Source organism: Mustela nivalis (genome assembly GCF_964662115.1).
Source record: "Mustela nivalis genome assembly, chromosome: 4".
Taxonomy (NCBI): Eukaryota; Metazoa; Chordata; class Mammalia; order Carnivora; family Mustelidae; genus Mustela; species Mustela nivalis.
Genome location: NC_139023.1, coordinates 73,322,098 through 73,342,069, shown reverse-complemented (window position 1 = coordinate 73,342,069; position 19,972 = coordinate 73,322,098). Strand labels below are relative to the sequence as shown.

The 19,972-nt window shown below is 35.2% G+C and overlaps 1 pseudogene across 1 annotated transcript; it reads right to left on the bottom strand.

Annotated features, from left to right (window-relative positions):
- Positions 1–18,286: 18,286 nt before the first annotated feature.
- LOC309863105 (F-box only protein 8 pseudogene) lies at positions 18,287–19,119 on the bottom strand (annotated as a pseudogene). The gene has a single exon. The product of its transcript is annotated as an F-box only protein 8 pseudogene (transcript).
- Positions 19,120–19,972: the final 853 nt, after the last annotated feature.

Sequence of the window (19,972 nt, the reverse complement as noted above, 5' to 3'; positions counted from 1 at the left end):
ATAATTCAAAATATATAAGTGTACTTGCATAGCACTATTTTATCACACATATAAACATGTAAATATAACTATATTGGGAATATGTACCATGCTATCTTCATGTAGTACAATGAGAATAGATTAGAGATTAACATCCAAGTGGATAAAAATACATATGTCAGTAGATAGTAATTAGATATTTATAAGAAAACAAATATTAGAGAAGAACTGGATTAGAGATATAGTTATTGAAATTTAACACTGATTTTAAATTTAATCTGACATATTTATTCTTTAATAAATAGAGGGCATCTCTCAAAAGCAATGTTAAAAATATACATAGAGGGCCAGTCTGGGCAATATTATAAACATCAAAAACAAAAAAATTTAAAAAAAACAAAAAACAAACAAACAAAAAAACCCTCACATATGTCCCTGAGAAACCATTTAGCCTCTCTGAATCTCAATTTTCTCATTGGGAAATGAAAACAATTGGTTTTATTTCCAGTCAGTGCTGTTTTCCAAAGGTTCTTTAAGACAATACAGGAAATAAATATAATACAGCATTTGTTTTAATTTAAGGATAATCTGGGGGTACCTGGGTGGCATAGTCAGTTAAGCAGCCAACCCTTGGTTTTGGCTGAGGTCATGATCTCAGGGTGGTAAGATCAAGCCTTGCCTCAAGCTCCATGCTCAACATGGAGTCTCTTTGATATTCTCTGCCTCTGCCCTTCCCCTAACTCTCTCTCCTTCAAATGAATAAATAAAATCTATAAAAAATAATTTAAGGATAACCTGAATGAAGAGAGAAAGGAAAGAAAGCCATTAGATGAATTCAGGAGAAATTATTCCATGTATCAACGGGATTACTAGAATAAAATTTTTTGCGACAGGGCATTATGTTGTAAGTCATAGTCTGTATGAATGCAAAGAATTATTTTTGTTACTAAAGAAGAGAAAAAGAGATGAGAGGCTTTGAGATGTGAAGAACTGATGTTTCCTACATCAGACTTGAAATATAAGTATGACTTCAGCTGCTGTTAATTCAAGAAAATAGCTAAGATTTCAGGAAGATGTCTTTAGTCCTTTTAACTCTCCCACATAAAAATGACACCATTATTTAAAACAAAATAAAGGTCACTGATATAGCAACTCATCTCCAGAGGAAAGGCGTAGAAAACGCAAGGCAACAACAGTGCCAGCAGGAGGAAGACTTAATCGACATAGCCAGATAAGCCACAAGTTTGAACCAAAAGAAATTTGTTGGAAGAGATTGAGTCTGTCTTTTACCTTTTACACAGCCGGTTAAAGGAATAAACAATTTCTAAAACTATAATCACTGGTTATTTTTATAGAACTCATATAAAAAGAGCAAGACTTTTCAAGTGGCTAAATCCTTCGCAGACTTTCAATCCCATGTATCAGACATTGTTTTTTTTTATTCAATTACTTTAATTCTTTATTTGATTCTTTGAGATTGAATTTTCTGTCTTATGGATTTTTCATAGGAATGTTTGTATAAAGCAGTAGGTGGCACAAAGAGATAATTGTTAAATTATACCCACTTCTTGGTATCTTTGGAAATGGTGGTTGTAGCAAAAAAAAAAAAAAAAAAAAAAAAAAGACATAATGATAATTATTAGCATTGTGGGTACATTTATTTGAATAAATATATGAACAAAGTTAAATGGCAAAAGAGTAAAGATCTTAAGACACAGTGTATATAAAAATGTGACAGTTTTAAAATTTAAAAGTTTAATATCCAAAAATAGCATTTTATAAAATATTCTATTATTTGACATTATTTTGACTTGTAAAACATAATTTGTGTCCAGCTAACTACTGTATTAGTTGTATAATAAATTTTTATTATTACCTTATGATTATATTATATATGACTTTTCTTTCCAATTATTATTTAAAAGGACAGACATTGTCGATGAGCATTTCTAAAACACTTTTCTTTTTTTTTTTTTTTAAAGATTTTATTTATTCATTTGACAGAGAGAGATCACAAGTAAGCAGAGAGGCAGGCAGAGAGAGAGGAAGGAAAGCAGACTCCTTGCTGAGCAGAGAGCCCGATGTGGGACTCGAGCCCAGAACCCTGAGATCATGACCTGAGCTGAAGGCAGCGGCTTAACCCACTGAGCCACCCAGGTGCCCCCATTAAAACACTTTTCTATAATGCATATGCTTATTTGTCTTTTCGTGAACTTGTTAATCTAATTATCAAAATTATTAGTTATATTCTGGCAATGTCCTCAGATATTTTTGCCATATCTCTTTTTTTTCATTCTCCTGACTGTACTTCAAAAAGAACTATTGATTCTGATAAAAAATTTCCCAGAGTAGCTATTCAAATATACCAGCAGGTGTCTCTCTCAGACTCATCCAACCAAGACAATGTGTTCCTTTCTCCTCCTTGAGTTGGAACTCTACATGCAATCAACTTTGTTTAAGACACTACAATATAGTGGTACTTGTTCCTTGAGGTACTATCAAGATTATTTAAGAAAACTACTAAATGACTTAATTTCCAAAGCAAGGAAGAGAAAAAGAAAACAGTTCTTTCATCTTTAGAGACATAAACTTGCCTGGTTCAAGAAGAAAAATATAAGACATAGTGAAGCTGAATGGATAAAAGTAATGGTAACTAAAGCAAAAAATAATAATAAAAATTTAAAAATAAAAATAAAAAATGAATAAAAACTTATTTACATCTGTAAAGAAATATATAATTCTAGCAACGGAAATACATAACAACAATATATACATTGTTGTGTAACATTTGTATACCTATAGATTTAGTATGCTCTGAATGTACTAAATTCAGATTTATCAAACATTGAAAAAACACAAAGACTAAAATAAGTTTGTAATCCGTTGTATGTATGCACAACATAGTAAGTTGGAATTTAAAGACATGTTCAACTCTTTTTTTTTATTAATTTATTTATTTTCAGGGACGCCTGGGTGGCTCAGTTGGTTGGATGACTGCCTTCGGCTCAGGTCATGATCCTGGAGTCCCGGGATCGAGTCCTGCATCGGACTCCCAGCTCCATGGGGAGTCTGCTTCTCTCTCTGACCTTCTCCTCATTCATGCTCTCTCTCACTGTCTCTCTCTCAAGTAAATAAATAAAATCTTTAAAAAAAATTATTTATTTTCAGCATAACAGTATTCATTATTTTTTCACCACACCCAGTGTTCCATGCACTCCATGCCCTCTATAATACCCACCACCTGGTACCCCAACCTCCCACTCCCCCGCCACTTCAAACCCTTAAGACATGTTCAACTCTTGGTGTTTACTTTCTTCCCTTTATAAATATCTCCATTACTTTTTGTACACGGTGATTCACTCAATATGCTCCTTTTGCACTTATCTTACAAACTGCTATCAAACTTTACAAATGAGGATTAATATTTTTAAATTTATTGAAATAGTATGTGAGATTTTTTAAAGTTTTCTTATATATCATTTTCTTTAAGCTTTATCTATTTTTTGTTTTTATCACTGTTTATATACCCTCCCAATTAGTTTTTTAATATATAGCTTTGAAACCTGACACCCAGATACATATGAATATTTCCAGAAGTGGAAATAGCATTTTTGCTTCATAAAATCACTCTAGATATGTCAGAATTGGTACAGATATTTTGATCTGAGTATTAGAGGAGGTCATTGAGAGGATGGGACTGCTGGTTGACCCACAAGCTGGACCAAGGCAATCGGAGGCTCTTTACCCTCTTCCCTATCCTTGTAATGTCTGTTCAGAACACTGTTTCCCTACTAGCAGCTGCTTCAAAAATGCAGCCTTAAAAGCATAAAGAGGTGTTGGGACTATTTGAACTATACAGGTAATTGAACCCTGTTAAAGCTCTATATAAAGTTTTAAGGTTCTGGCTGGTAGATGCAGAGATTTACTTGTCTTGCATCCATTGAAGAAAAGCCTAGTATGTAAATTTATATGCTTATTAAACCTGGCCCTTCCCAATTTGGAGTGGTCTGTCTCTTTCTTCAGTTTCTCCTTGCCCTGAATGTATGGAGGTGAATTTCAAATTTCACTTGGGGAATTCCTGGAGTTGCAAACCAACAAAGTTGTACCAATATATTTGTTGGTTTTAGTAGTCATTTTTTTTAAATTTTATTTATTTATTTGACACAGAGAAAGAGATCATAAGTATACAGAGAGGCAGGCAGAGAGAGAGGGGGAAGCAGGCTCCCTGCTGAGCAGAGAGCCAGATGCTGGGCTGGATTCCAGGATGCTGAGATCATGACCTGAGCCCAAGGCAGAGGCTTTAACCCACTGAGCCACCCAGGCGCCCCTTAGTAGTCATTTTTAATAATTTGCACAAACTGAGCTTATTGTCTTCCATAAAACTTCCTTTTTTCAATAGAATTTCATGTTCATTTCCCAGTTAAAATTTATTTCATTTAGCCCTGCCATGTTACAATCAAATCATTTATAAACATACTTGATACTTTGTAAATTGAATAGGTAATATATACTCATAGAAAATGTTAAATAACATAGAGATTGACTTTCCTACTGTAGCTTTCTGCCATTTTCTCAGTTTCCCTGTCTATACACAACTTTTGATACTAATTCTTTTTTTTCTCCTTTTTCTTTCATATATATAATAGAGAGAGCATGCACAAACAGGGAAGTAGGGTCAGAGGGAGAGACAACGAGAATTTTAAAGCAAGCTCCATGCCCTGCACAGAGTCCTATGCAGGGCTTGTTATCATGACCCTGAGATCGTGACCTGTGCGGAAATCAAGAGTCTCATGTTTAACCAACTAAGCTACTCAGGCCTCCCTAGTTCTTTCTCTTTTTAAAGGTATTTGATAGACTTCGAACATTTAAGGTCATTTCAGATACACTTTCTACTCCTTATCCAGTACAGTACTCCAAGGCATTGAAGATGCCATGTAAACTCCTCTTGGTAGTGTCATTCTTTCTCACTTTAATTCAGAAGACTGAAAATAGAACAACAGCTTTCTAAAATACTGACAAGTTTTCACCATGCTCTGGCTTAAATTCTCCTTGTGTGCAATGTTATGTCACGTCATTCTATATTTCTTTTAGCCAATCAAAGATTATAATTGAGAACCTATAATGTACCCAGTACTATTCTGTGCATGAGAATATAGCAATAAAAATAGAAATTAAATTAATTAAAGCTAAAACTCATGTAGTCTAACAGGTGTTTTGAGGTATTTACTGCAGTTAAGCAGTCATATTCAGGACTATTTGACATAAATATTGAGACTTAGATGAAAGAATTGTATTTTAAGGACAATATTTCAATTCCCAGGAGAAATGACACTCGACGGAGCTATATTTCTGGACAAAATTATGCATTTAAATGGGAGGTAAGAACTCAAGAAGTCAGGGATCATTCAGGGACTGTTATAGATGTAACGTGTTGAGTGTGTGTGTGTGTGTGTGTGTGTGTGTGATTGGCAGGGCATTGGCTATAGGGCTAGAATGTGCAGATTCATAAAGCAAGACTAAATAACTTGACTGCTTCAAGGTTGGGAAGATGACCCATTGTCCTGTTTCAATGATGTGAAATGAATTTCTTAATTTGACTCTATCAAGGGCATATAAGACAAGGCCAGACCAAGAGCTGACTAATTTTACCAGTAAAAAGAAAATGAGTCACTTTTTTTTAAGGGTTTTTAATTTTTTTTTGAAGATTTTATTTATTTACTTGACAGACAGAGATCACAAGTAGGCAGAGAGGCAGGCAGAGAGTGAGGAAGGGAAGCAGGTTCTCTGCTGAGCAGAGAGCCTGACTCGGGAGTCGATCCCAGGACCCTGAGATCATGACCTGAGGTGAAGGCAGAGGCCTTAACCCACTGAGCCACCCAGGTGCCTGACAATGAGTCACTTTTATATTCAAAGACTTTATTACTTACTTGAAAAGAAAAAAAATTAGCTAAAGGAGCTAGCTTCCCATTGTCTTTGTCCCAACACCAAAAAGGATGACCCTAAAACCAAAGGAGCCGAATGGATAAAACATGGGAAGGGGATACATTGTTGCTGAGGGGCTCATTCTAGACTGCAGCTGAACAGTTTTATGTTTTGAAGTTTCATTCTGAGTGTGAAGTTCTGGAAGCCTCGTATCTCATCAGAACCCAGAAGGTGGTAAGAAACTGTCTCAAGTTTATCTCCTAGGGAATCTGGATGAAGGATGTGAGCAGGATGGCCTTGTAGTTGTTCTTTACGTGCCTTTGTATCTTCTTGTGTACTGGTAGTATCACAAAGCCTTCTGCCAAAACTCTGATCAGCTATGGATCATATTTCTGCCTGTGGGGTCTACATGGATATGTGCAAATTTGTCAAGGTGCCATGAGGAGTTCTACAGGGACATGCCCCCAAATTTTGGAAGTCACTGAAATTATTTAATGCGTTTCTTTTTTTAAATTTTGTATCCATAGATATTTCTAAAATGCTATGTGAGAAACTGGATCAGCTGTCACTTACTGTTTGTGTTATGTCAGTTTTAAACATCTTTCAGATCATCTAAAACACAATGTGTAAACTGGCATTGTTTCTAACAGTCTACTTTTTAACATTTCACTAGTAATAAAGTAACCTCACCCACTTCAGAAAAATCCATTTTATCATAGTGTAACTATTAAGCTCCACTTTAGTGATCACCTTTTGAGGTATTCCAATTGAGGAAGTTATTCCCTGTCTGCCATATTATTTGTGTTGCCATTACTCTGTCTCAAGCACAGCTTCTAAAAATGTTCACAGAAATCCCCAACAAGTAGTTTTTCTCTGTGTAAATAATGTTTACCTAGACTGATTAGACAATATTATACTTTCTGCCTCCTTTTAAGAATAAATAGCTTTATAGCCATTGAAGTATAATGCCAATGTGGTTATTCATCATAGATTTTGGTGTCTGGTGGTCTAGAATTTACTGTTGTACTTTTAAAAAAAAAATTAAACCTAAATTAAAAGTTGAACCCTGCCATTATGCACAATGCGTATTGTAAGGACACTTAAAGGAAACTATCATTTTGGTGCTAACGACTATTTTCTCCTTATAAATTCTCTTCACAGATTCCATCCACACTACCACCGAAATAAAAACAGGAAATTAGAAGAGGGAAATAGAGCAATATAAACATTTTCTTTTTCTTTTAAAATCAGGATCATTCCCTGCTAACCAATGGGGGGGCTGAATAATTAAGGTATATTTGACTCCTTACCCCCCCAAAAATCACATTTCCTACTGCACAAGAAAGAGAGAGAGAGAGAGAGGGATGGACAGAGAAAGAGAGAGGGAGAAGAAGAAGAAGGAAAAGAAGGGGGCATAGGAGGAGAAAATATAAGTAACACATAAGGAATAATCACTGTGATTTATACATTTTGCCATTCTTTAAATTTTGATATTTGTTAAAGAACTGAAATATTACAAAAGAAGTTGAAGTCTCTCAGATATCTTTATAATCCTATTTCTCACCTTTACTTCACTAAAATAAACATTATTTCAGTTTGTGATAATCCAACCCTTGCTTGAATAAATTTACCATATAAGTATACATAAATTTTATTTTATGTATTACTAATACATATGTAATATAATTTTTGTGATCATACAGAGACCATCATAAAAGTAAGTGCTCATAAACTTCCTTTTATTTGTCTTCTTTATCAACGTTTTAGCTAATCTTGGCTTTTTTCACCCTTGCATACATTTCAGGAAGAATTTAATCAAATTCTGTGAAATTCAATGAATGAATAGATTTTCTTGGCCAGAACTGGCATCTTTACAACACTGAGGTTAGCCACCCACAAACACAATCTGTGTCTTCACTCATTTAGCATTCTTTTATTTTTTTTCAGTAAGTAGCTTTACAATATTTTCTCATAAATATAACCCCTTCCCTTCGTTCAATTTATTCCTGCATAATAGCATTTCTTGCTATGGTTATTGATATATTTTAGATTTTCTTTTTCTCTTTTAATTTTTGCTTTACTTTGTTAAAATTATACATAGAGTGAACTTGCCTGTTTTTAAATTATCCCCAAATTCCTTCTAAAACCCAACCAAGTCAACATGAAAGAAAGAAAAAAAAAAAAAAAACTACTCATTACTTCCTTCAAAATGTAGGCAATAAGAATCCCCACAAATCTCAGAGTAAAGATGAGGTTGACCAAACCACCAAAGCAGCAGCAATAGAATAGGAGCTGGGAGAGTGAAAATACAATACAAAAATAACCATAGATTATGGAAATACTTCTCCCTCCACCAAAGCCAAAAAATTATTACCACTTAATATAACGTGTTTTACCCTGAGTGGAAATCTGGATAGATGCAATGAGAATTCACTAGTGAAACTGGGAAGATTCCTCACAGAGGCTAATTGTAATGCAAAAATCTCTGAGCAGGTATAGAAGATTGAATATTGCTATTTCAGCATATCCTCCTGAGAATTTCAGATATATCAAGCTCATACTCTCTTACAAAGGAAAATGGCTCACACAGTGAACAAATATTAACTACAGCATTGAAAATGAATAGGACAAAGACAGTGGACCTTCAGTTCAAAGAGTGTAGGCGGGTATCACAGACAACAAATGCTTGAAAAAGCCAGGAAGTTTGAAAATGTGTTCAGTTATTTATTTATTTGTTTGTTTGTTTGTTTATTTATTTTCTGGTAAGCCCTCATTATTTAAACATGAGATACTTAAAAAAAATAATAATAATATAAATAGGATAAAATCTAACTCCATGCATGTGTATTAGAAGAAAAAATACAAATAAACTATATGTTCAAATGAATAATGGAAAACTTCTAGGAATTCATAATGACAAAGATGAAACAGTAATTTAATATATGTTAGTGAAGAAACATTTTTTAAAATTATGCAACAATTGAAAGATTGACTAAAATTCAATATGTAAAGCCTCAGAAATATATGTCTAGAAGTTTTAGTTCAAGATGGTTACATTTGAAGATTCTGAACTCAACCCTTCCAACAGACTTACGGAGTCTACAGCTCCATATAGAACAATTTTTTTTCTCTTCAAGCATCCTAAATGCTGACTGAGTCATGATTACACACCAGGCAAATGACAAGAAAACTATATTGAAGTAGGTATCCACACATGTATACATACAGGGATATTATTCAGAATGAAATCTTGTCATTTGTGACAACATGGGTGTATCTCGAGGACATTATGCTAAAGGCAGGAAGTCAGAAAGGGTAAGACTAATACCTTATGATTTCTCTTATATGTGAGATCTAATGACAAACAAAACCCCAAGCTCGTAGGTACAGAAAACAGATTGGTGGGTGTCAGAAGCAGAGGGTAGGAGGTGAAAGAAAGGGGTGACAGAGGTCAAAAGATAAATAAATAAACAAAACAAAGAGCTAAACACATAAACTATTGGTCAAAACCACTGGGAAATTTATTATAAAAGTTACTCTAATAGGGGTATCTCTTTCTAAACTAGCAATATAGCATTAACTTTAGCGCTCTTTTGAAAGAATTTTAGTACATTTTATTATAGTCAGGACTAAAGATCATTAGGCAAAATAAACCTTAGGAAAATAAAATTAATAAAACAAAAGTAACAAAACAAAAACAATAACAAAAGTGATATGAGTACATACCTACTATAAATATAAAAAAAAACAACAAAATATGTCTAGGAAACTAAAGGTATATTAGAATTGTCGGATATCAGGAAATAGGGTGGGAACTGGTGAGAAAACAAAGCAGAAGAGCAAAGAGAGAGCACAGGAAAAAGGGTAAGGAACATATATAAGATGGAAAAGGGGATATATAAAAATATTAGGGAAATGAGAAAAACAAAAGAGAGGGAAAACACTTTAAAATTAAATGGAGACATGGGGTGCCTGGGTGGCTCTGCCTTCAGCTCAGGTCATGATCCCAGGGTCCTGGGAACAGGGTCCTGGGATTTAGTCCCACGTTGGGCTCCCTGCTCAGGGGGAAGCCTGCTTCTCCCTCTTCCACTCCCCCTGTTTGTCTTCTCTCTCTCGGTGTGACTCTCTCTGTCAAATAACAAATAAAATCTTTAAAAATAAATTAATTAAGTAATTAACTTAAATTAAATGGAAACAAAGAGTAAATATATTTAAAAATTGCAGGAGATAAAACACAAGCTGTGGTGAATATATAATAACAGGGAAGAGATTTATAATCCCATGGGAAACAACCAAAAGGCACAGACAAGAAAAGAAAAGAAAGAAACAACAAAGAGGGTTTTTTTTTGCATATTTTAAAATGCATTTTCCAAACATTTTTGCAGAAACATAGTATTAAATTATATTTTACCAACAGTATGTGAGAAAGCCGCCAGCCATTTTTAAAGAAGTGATGGGAAGAACTTGCTGCTTTAATTTGTGCTTTTTTTTTTTTTTTTTTTTTTTTTATTTATTTATTTGACAGAGAGAGATCACAAGTAGGCAGAGAGGCAGGCAGAGAGAGAGAGGAGGAAGCAGGCTCCCTGCTGAGCAGAGAGCCCGACGTGGGACTCGATCCCAGGACCCTGAGATCATGACCTGAGCCGAAGGCAGCGGCCTAACCCACTGAGCCACCCAGGCGCCCCTAATTTGTGCTTTTTGATTAAAAAAAGTTGAATAACATTTATATATTTAAAGTTTGTTTTCCTCCTTTTGTCTTTTTTACCTATTTTTCTGGTAGTGTGTGGTTTTTTTGTTTGTTTGTTTTTTAAATTAAGACTATTTTTAGAGCAGATTTATATTGACAACAAAATTGAAAGGGAAGTACAGATGATGTGGGAAACAGAGGCAAAAGAAAAGTTATTAAATTTCCTTATTATCTAGAGCCCACTGACAAGTCCTTGAAACAGTCAGAGTGACATTCTTCTAGGGACTCAACTGCTTCTGCCTTAATACTTTGCTAAGGGCAAAAGGCAATCATAGCCTCACCCACCCTCACCTCCAACCAGGATCCTGGTTAAGTAAGTCTACTTTAACACAAGCATATGGCCCACCGATAGACATCTGAAAGGTCTCATGACTAAGGTTTTGTTAGACAGTAATAAATAGCCCTTTCCCAACAACAGCTAGCCCTTCAAGGTCCTGGAAAACCTTGCTCCAAAATTCCTTAGAGATTTACACCATCCCTGACCCCCTCCCAGCTTACAAGTATATAATGGACCACTCCTCACAACCCCAGGGCAGCAGCTCTTTCTGCCCATGGGTCCTGTCCCCATGCTTTAGTAAAATACCATTTTGCACCAAAGATGTCTCAAGAATTCTTTCTTAGTCATCAGCTCCAGACTTCACCCCACCTCACCTCACTTCCATTCTAAACTTCATCACCGAGATTTCTTGTCTCTCCCTGGGCACCACATAGGCATGGTGTCCTGCATTATCAATACCCCCACTAAATGGTACATTTGTTACAATTTATGAACCTAAACTGACACATCATAATCACCTATATCATTCATAGTTTACATTAGAGATCACTCCTGGTGTTTTATATTTTATGCATTTGGATGCCTGGTTGGCTCAGTTGGTTGAGCTTCTGCCTTCGACTTGGGTCAAGATCCTGGAGTCCTGGAATCCAGTCACACATCGTGTTCCTTGCTCCATGGGGAGCCTGCTTCTCCCTCTGCCTGTTCTGCCTGCAGTTCTAGTGCTTCTTCTGCTTTCTCTCTGTCTCTGACAAATAAAATAAAAATAAAATCTTAAAAAAAATTCAAAAATTGTAAAAAAAAAAAAAGATGGTTTTTAAGACACTGAACATTAGACAACAGAAGACAATAATACTTGAAAGAGAAGCAAACCCAAAGAGCCTTATCCCAGCTTACTGACTTGGGAAAACTTCCAAGCCTGGTGCAGAGCCCTGAAGACTCCCTGAATTGAAGCCTCTGAGTATAGACTCCAGGGGGAAGTAAATGGCTATAATTTACAAGAGAGAGTTTTGGAGAAGAGAGAAATGCCCTGGGAGAAATTTCAGATATCTGCCGTGCCATCTCCCTGTGAGTATTCAACAAAAGCCTGAGCAGCTCATGCATGTGAAAGAAATACATGAGGATGTGGAAGCAGAACATTCAAAAAGATTAGAGGGAGCAGTGCCTGGTATTCACCCAGGGTAGTGAATAGTATCTGTTCCCTTGAGCTAGACTGAAAAATCTCAAGATTAATAGGACATTGAGTAGAAGACTCAGGAGTCTTGCCTCAGGAATGGGCAATAATGAGCTCAAAACTTCATACTGCTCTAGAAACACCCCAAAAAATCATAAAAGCAAGACCAAAATGGATTCAATATTTCTAGCTAACTAATCCTCCTGGAACAAAGATTAAATTATTTACAAAAAATCAAAACTATATGTACCAATTGATTATAAAATTTGAAATGTTTGACGGGCACCTAGGTGGCTCAGTGGATTAAAGCCTCTGACTTCTGCTCAGGTCATGATCTCAGGGTCCTGGGATCAGGTCTCGCATTGGGCTCTCTGATCAGCGGGAAGCCTGATTCCTTTCCTCTCTCTCGGCCTGCCTCTCTGCCTACCTGTGATCTCTGTCAAGTGAATAAATAAAATCTTAAAAAAAAAAAAATTATGGGCACCTGGGTGGCTCAGTGGGTTAAGCCTCTGCCTTCGGCTCAGGTCATGATCTCAGGGTCCTGGGATCCAGTCCCGCATCGGGCTCTCTGCTCAGCAGGGAGCCTGCTTCCTCCTCTCTCTCTCTCTCTGCCTGCCTCTCTGCCTACTTGTGATTTCTCTCTGTCAAATAAATAAATAAAATCTTTAAAAAAAAGTTTAAATGTTTGGCATCCAATCATAGAACGGGTCATAATAAGAAAAAGGAAAATATGACCTTTAATGAGAGAATAAAACAATCACTGGAAACTGACAGAGCTGATAGACATGTTAGGATTTGTGGAAAAGGACATTAAGCCATTATTGCTAACTGTATGTTAAAATGTTAACATGTTTTATGTTAACATTTAACATTAAAAACATGTTAACATGTTTTAATATGTTAAGAAAAAAAAGAATTGTATAAGTAAGAATAATATCTGAGATGAAATTATACACAGAATGAGATTAATTGAAAATTGTATCTTGGAGTAGAAAAAATATATTAAAATTTAAAGAGAAAATAATAGAAACTATGCAAAATGAAACACAAATAGATATGAGTTATCTACAAAAAATCTATAGTTGACATTAACCTTCATATTGAAGACTGGATACTTTCACCTTAAGATTATAATCACAGCAAAAATACTTGTTTTTAGCCCTAAGATTAAGTCAATGGCAAGAATATTTGCTTTCACTACTTCTATTCAAAATTGATTTCATAATCCTCTCTACACTGGTTAAAAGCCCTAGAAGGTTAAAGAGGAAAAAAAAAAAAAGGTCTTGTTTTGTTCCTGTTTTCAAAGGAAATACTGTTATTATTTTATTAGTTATGAGGTTTGCTAAAGGTAATGGGTAAACACCTTTTAACAAATTAAGGAAATCTTTCAATTAAAAATTTCACATTTCTGGAGTGCCTGGGTGGCTCAGTAGGATAAAGCCTCTGCCTTCGGCTCCAGTCATGATCCCAGAGTCCTGGGATTGAGTCCCACATCAGGCTCTCTGCTCACGGGGGAGCCTACTTTCTCCTTTCTTTCTCTCTGCCTGTCTCTCTGCCTACTTGTGATCTCTGTCTGTCAAATAAATAGTAAATAAAATCATAAAAAAAAAGGAAAATTTCACATTTCTATCATAAATGACTATTCAATATTATGATTTTTTTTAAGATTTTAAAAATTTTTTTCAATCTGTGAGTTGGGGGGGCGGGGAGCACAAGCAGAGAGATGGGCAGAGGGACAAGCAGAATCCCCACTGAGCGCAGAGCTAAAATCAAGGCTCCAGCTCATTGACCCTGAGATCTTGATGTGAGACTAAATCAGAAGTTGCTTTTTTAACTGACTAACCCACCCAGGTGCCCTGAATTTTTTTCTTACCTCACTTGAGGGGTCCCTATGTTCTTTCTTCTTTAATCTATTACTATAGTGAATACTAAATCATCATTTAGTATCAAGATTTAACTCTATTTTATCATGAAGTAAATATTTAAAAAAGCAATTAATTTAATGTATTACTATTTCACTTATGGTCTTGGCTTTTTGTTTATTTATTAAATAAGACTGATTTCTTTTTATACTTTGATATTGTCAAGAATTTTTTAAAATTTATACATACACCATTATAGAAGTTGAGAGGTGGTCCTTGCCTGTCCATTTGGGAACAGATTGTGTAATATAGAAGTTGTCTGCTCCTTAAAGATTGGTTAAAACTCCCCCTATAAAAGTATCATGAAGTTAACATTATGGTAAGGTAGGCAGTTAATATATATACCCAAAATATGTAATATGTTACATGAGAAGAAGAGATAAAAAGGAAGATTGTGGTATGTGTGAAACAAAGTTTTACAGACAATGTGCTTTTTAACTAAGAAGTTAAAGGAAATGAAAGAATATGCCATGTAGATAAGCAGGAAATGACAGTGCAGGCAAGGAAGAAAGCAAAATCTTGGGGTAAAAATATACTGGATGTGTGCCAAGTACAGTAAATAAAAATAGGAATATAGAAAGAAATTAGGATAACATAAAGCCAGAAAAATGAGAGTGTAAAGCCATATAAAAGATGTAGACTGGAATTATAGGCCATTGAGAGACTCTCAACTCTTGATGAGATAGAAACCTTTTGGTAGGTAATCTATTATGCAGAAGAGAAGCATGATCAGAGTCACACTTTTGACATGAACATTCTGGTACATTAACAATGAACTACAGGGACAAGGATGGAGAGAAAAAGGTCACTTGGAAGATTACTGGAGTAATCCAGATGAAAGATAATAGTGGCTCAGGTGGAGGATTAGTGTTCAGCAGTTAGAGTTACCACTAACAGAAGTTTTCTGAAAATTCTATAGCTAGAGCATGTGCAGAGACAGTGTAATAAACTGATCAGGAGCTCAGTTTTGAATATGGTAAATTAGCTATGTGTGTTAGACATTCCCAGTGAAGATGTCAAAGGAGTAGCTGTATATGTGAAGCTGGATGGCAGGTATGTAATTGGGATGCATTAACATATAAATGGCATTTAAATGTCACCAAGGGAATTAACATAAATAGAATAGAAAGAAGTTCAAATACTGATCCTCAGCAAGCCCAAACATTGTGATTGTGAGACAGGGAGGAAGCAGTTAATGTGCATGAAAGAATTATCCTTTTAGAAAGAAGGAAAAGCCAGAGAGTACAATTTCCTCAAAGCCACAAATACATCAAATGATGATAGTAGATCAAATAAAATAAACCTGAGAAATAGCCATGGGATTCTCCTACTGAGAGTCATCAGTGACCTTGAGAAGAACCATTTTGGTTGAGTGGTGGCAATGAAACTGGTTGGTGGAGGTTCAGTAGTGAATGAGAAAAGGAAAATTGGAAATAGTGAGCATAGGCAGGAGATAAATGGAGCAGTTCTGGAAGGAATATAAAGAAAGCTCCTTTGTCTTTGTTTTTATTTTTTTTATGTATGAAACAAGTTCATATCTACACACTTACAGAAACTTCCAGTGGAGAGGGAAAATTGGTGAAAAGAGAGAGGGGAAATTGCTAAACAAAACACTGTCTGTGATAGAGGATGCGCTCTAGTTCACAAGGTGAGAGGGTGGAGATGTGTGATAGAGAAAGACACTGTTAAGATCAAATGCAGGGGGATTACTGCAAATAGTTGTGGGGGCTCATGGAAAGGCTCTTCTGATTATCCCCATCTTCTCAGTGAACTAGGTGGTAAAGTCATTAGCTGAGAATGAGGTAGTATGAAGTGGGCCGGAAATTTGAGGAAAAAGAAAGGATGAAATACTTGTGGGGAAGCTTACAAGTATATATGGAATAATGAAATGTAGTATGACTGTCAGGCAACATGAAAGCACATAGTCAAGTTTTATGATTAGAAGTTTTAATTGAGAGCAGGCTCTGTGTATGCATATGTTTTCCAGCCACTTGTGGTGTACACATATATATGTGGGATAACAAAAAGTTAACAATTCTTTTACATAAGAGCATGATGAAATCAGAGAGGGTCAAGAAGTTTGGATTTCTAAATTGAGTAATAGAGTATCACGGCATGAGGATTCTCTGAGGAACAGAGAAAATGTTAGGACCAATGGATTGTAAGTGTTCTAGGTCAAACTGTGTCCTCCAAAACATATGTTCAAGTCCTAACCTAATGGGTACCTCTGAATGTGACCATATTTGGAAATAGTCTTTGCAGATGTAATCAAGTTAAGAGGATGTCATGCTAGATTAGGGTGGAGCCTAATTTAATGGCTGGTAACCTTTAATGAAAAAGGAGATTTGACCTAGACACAGGTAAGATAGCCATGAAGACGGAAGTTGAGAGTGAGTTATGCCGCCACAGACTAAAAAACACCGAGAAGCCCAGAAACCACCAAAAGCTAAAAGAGGCAAAAAAGGATTCTTCCCTAAAAGCTTCCAAGGAGGCATGGCCCTGCTGACCCTTGATTATGGACTTCTTGACTCTTGATTATGGTCTCCAGAATTGTGAGAGAATAAATGTCTGTTGTTTTAAACCACTCAGTTTGTGATAGTTTGTTATATAATAGCCCTAGAAAGCTAACAGCGTAAACCATAAGAAGATCAAAGATGTGGCCATACCAGAGATATTTAGTCATGGAGACTGGAAGTGATGGCTGGGGCTCAGGACTGAGTGTTTATCCATGGCAGTGAGTGGTGAAGGCAGTGCAAAGATCATTAAATAAGAGAGTTTTGAAAAACAGAGACGCCAGGGAATTGCAAGGATTATCTTTGTGGATCTTAAAATCATCAGGGATTATGACAGTTGTAATATTAGAGAGAGTGATAAGAATATAGAAGTCAAAGTATTACACTACTACTGGGAATTGATTTCAGGGCTTTAGATGACAGCAAAAAAGAGGGGAATGGTTAGAATCCACTGAAGACATAAGATTTAAAACTGATATCATTCCGTATGTTTAAAAGCTTCATTCTATTGGTAGCATGCGATATAGAGTCTTCAAATTTTTATGTAGCCTTATATTTGATATTTATCCATATAATTTCAGGTTGCCAATTTTGTCTTAAGACAAGTGTATCAAAACCTGATATTTATCCATATAAATATATCTCCACCAACTTCTGCTATGTAATATTCTATTCTATAGCTATGCCAAATTTATCAATTTCTCTGTTAATGGATGTTTGATTTTTTTCTAGTTTTTAATATTAAAAACAAAACTTTCTTCCATTTTTTTTGTTTTTATCCTATTGTATCTATAATTTTGTTCCCATTGTTTTTATTTATTTTGAGATAAAAAGGAAAGGTATTAGTTAAAATCTTTACAATAAAGTCATTACGATTATAAATCCAGTTAAATATGTATGCATGACATGGTATTTTAAAAAATAATGGAAATGAATAGTTTTTCAACCAAATCTAATGCACAAATATACCATTTTTTTAGAAAATAATGCCAGTTTAACATTCTTAAACAGCTGTGTGAGACAATGACTCTGCTTTGTGTAAAACATGATAACCAAAATTTAAAAAAACTCTGCAAAATTCTCTAGTTCCCCAAAGAAATTACTAAAAAAGAAGATAATAAAAGAAAAAAAAAAAAGGTGTTCACTTGAGCTTGACTGTATACAGAGGCTAGAAAGACAAGCTCTACTGTAACTCCCATACCTGCTAAGTAAGCCCTTATATATCTTTAGTTTGAAGTTAATCATCCAAGTCCTAGCAATTGTGCTTTTATGCAGTTATATGGCTAATAAACTAGATATTGTCATAAAGATGCCCTACAAAGTCTTTACTAATGTTTTGAGCAGCACAACAGGTATTTAGAATAAATTCTCTTTTTGACATTTTGTTCTTCAGGTGAGGGGCTAATGAGGTCAATAGAAAGTAGAATCATGTTTCATTGTTTGCATATAAAAAGACATCAGAAACTAATCATGTACTGTATGGTGACTAACATAACATAATAAAATAAAATAAAAAGTAAGTAACTAAATAAATAAAACCTATTTTTTTTTTTAAAGTAGAATCAAAGAGGGGTAGAATTAAAGTAGGGGGCACCTGGGTGGCTTGGTCAGTTGAGTGTACACTCCTGATTCAGCTCAGGTCATGATGTCAGGGTCATGAATTGAGTCCCACATCAAGCTCAAGTCTGCTTGATTCTCTTTTTCCCTCTCTTTCTGCCCTCTCCCCCCCACTCTTTCTCTTTAAAATAAATAAACTTAAGAAAAAATGAGTAATATATAGACCGCATCAAGACTAAAGCCAAATTCTTGCATTAAATCAGGGTTACAAGCACAGAACCTATGTGAGAGTTTTGTTAGGAGAGTTTCAAGGACTCCCTACACTCTCTTCAGGGGCATAGATATGATGAAAAAATTCCCTCAGTGGATTGGGCAAGAATTGATTTCTAAAATTATGTAATGTTACAAAGTCATCCAAGACATCTCTCTTTTCATCAGGAGAATCTCAGTTTTGTTTTGTTTTGTTTTTCCAACTTGGTGCTCTTGTACAGAAGATAAACTTTGGTGAATCATCTAAGATACCCTTGGGCAGAAAGTAGTTTACTCTGTCCTCTGGGTTAGCAGTGAAAGTGAGGTTGCTTTCATCCAGCTGCATATACTATTTTCTGAAACAAAATCCCAGAGGTGTGTTGTTATTATATATGGAAGAGTGACCCCAAGTGGCTTTACACAGGGAAGGGAAGTTCATCTTTCACAAGGTTCTGCCAAACACATGAAGCTAAACAGAGGTCAGTTGCATTCAGGTAGAACAAGATGATAAGGCTTAGCTTCGGGGCAACGTTTCCAAATTAATGAATCCCTCCTGTTCTTTAGATTTCTGTATCTCAAAAGATTTTATGTGTGTGTGTGTGTGTGTGTGTAGACATACATATATGTCTCAATGCCTCCTTGGACTTGTTTACAACGACTGGTGTTAGAAATGTTGCTGGTAGCCATCCTCCTCCTCTATTCTCCGCTGATGTAGCTTTCTGTACTATCTCTTCCTGCTGTTGCTGCTGTTTTCTGGACACCCTCTATGGCCCCTGACCCATCCGCAAGCCCTTAGAAGCTGGGTCACGTGACTGTGGAAGTCAGTGAGGAAAGTATGGAATCTGTAGGGCAGGCTGTCAAAAAGGGCAGGCTGGAACTCTCTGAAATGGGCTGAAACTGTGGTCCGCAAGCAAAATTTCTTCTTTTGGACGTCTGCATTATTTTCAAACTGTTTCTCCTGTCGTCTTCCTTTGTTGATCTGTCCTTCTCAAATTGTTTCTCTTTTATTAGGCTTTAAGAAAAACTGGCTTTGTAAAAAATATTGTTTTTTCTTTGTTTTCTGGAAATTATAAGAGTTGTTTTTCTTATTTTATCATAGTTATATTCCCATTTTTAGACTTTGTGGTAGTACTATTATTGATATTATTTCACTATTTTAGTTAAACACTTATGCCATTTATTCTGATTTTTCTCAATTTTTAAAGAAATTCACTTGAGATTGTAAATTTCTATGGTTTTTGCTACATTTCACAAGTATTTATAAAAAATATATACTTTTTCTATTCAGTCATTGATATTTTATAATTTCCAGTGAGTTATTCTGTGAATTTAATTTTAATTCATAATATGAAGAATGTTACATAAAGTTTAAATTGTATATTTTGTTTTGCTTCTTACATGTGCCTTTTTTATGAGCTTTGTCTTTGCTGAAATTCATCTTCTACTGATTCTTTCAACAGTGTTAAAGCCTCTCATTTTTTTGTATGCAAATATTTTTGTATAGTCAATCCTGAATTACAGATATCCAAGTAGAGCTATACAATGTCTGCCTGCTGAATTATTTTTTTGTCATGAATGACTCCCTTTATCTGCATAAAAATATATTAATTAGGTATTAAGATTGTGATATCTTAG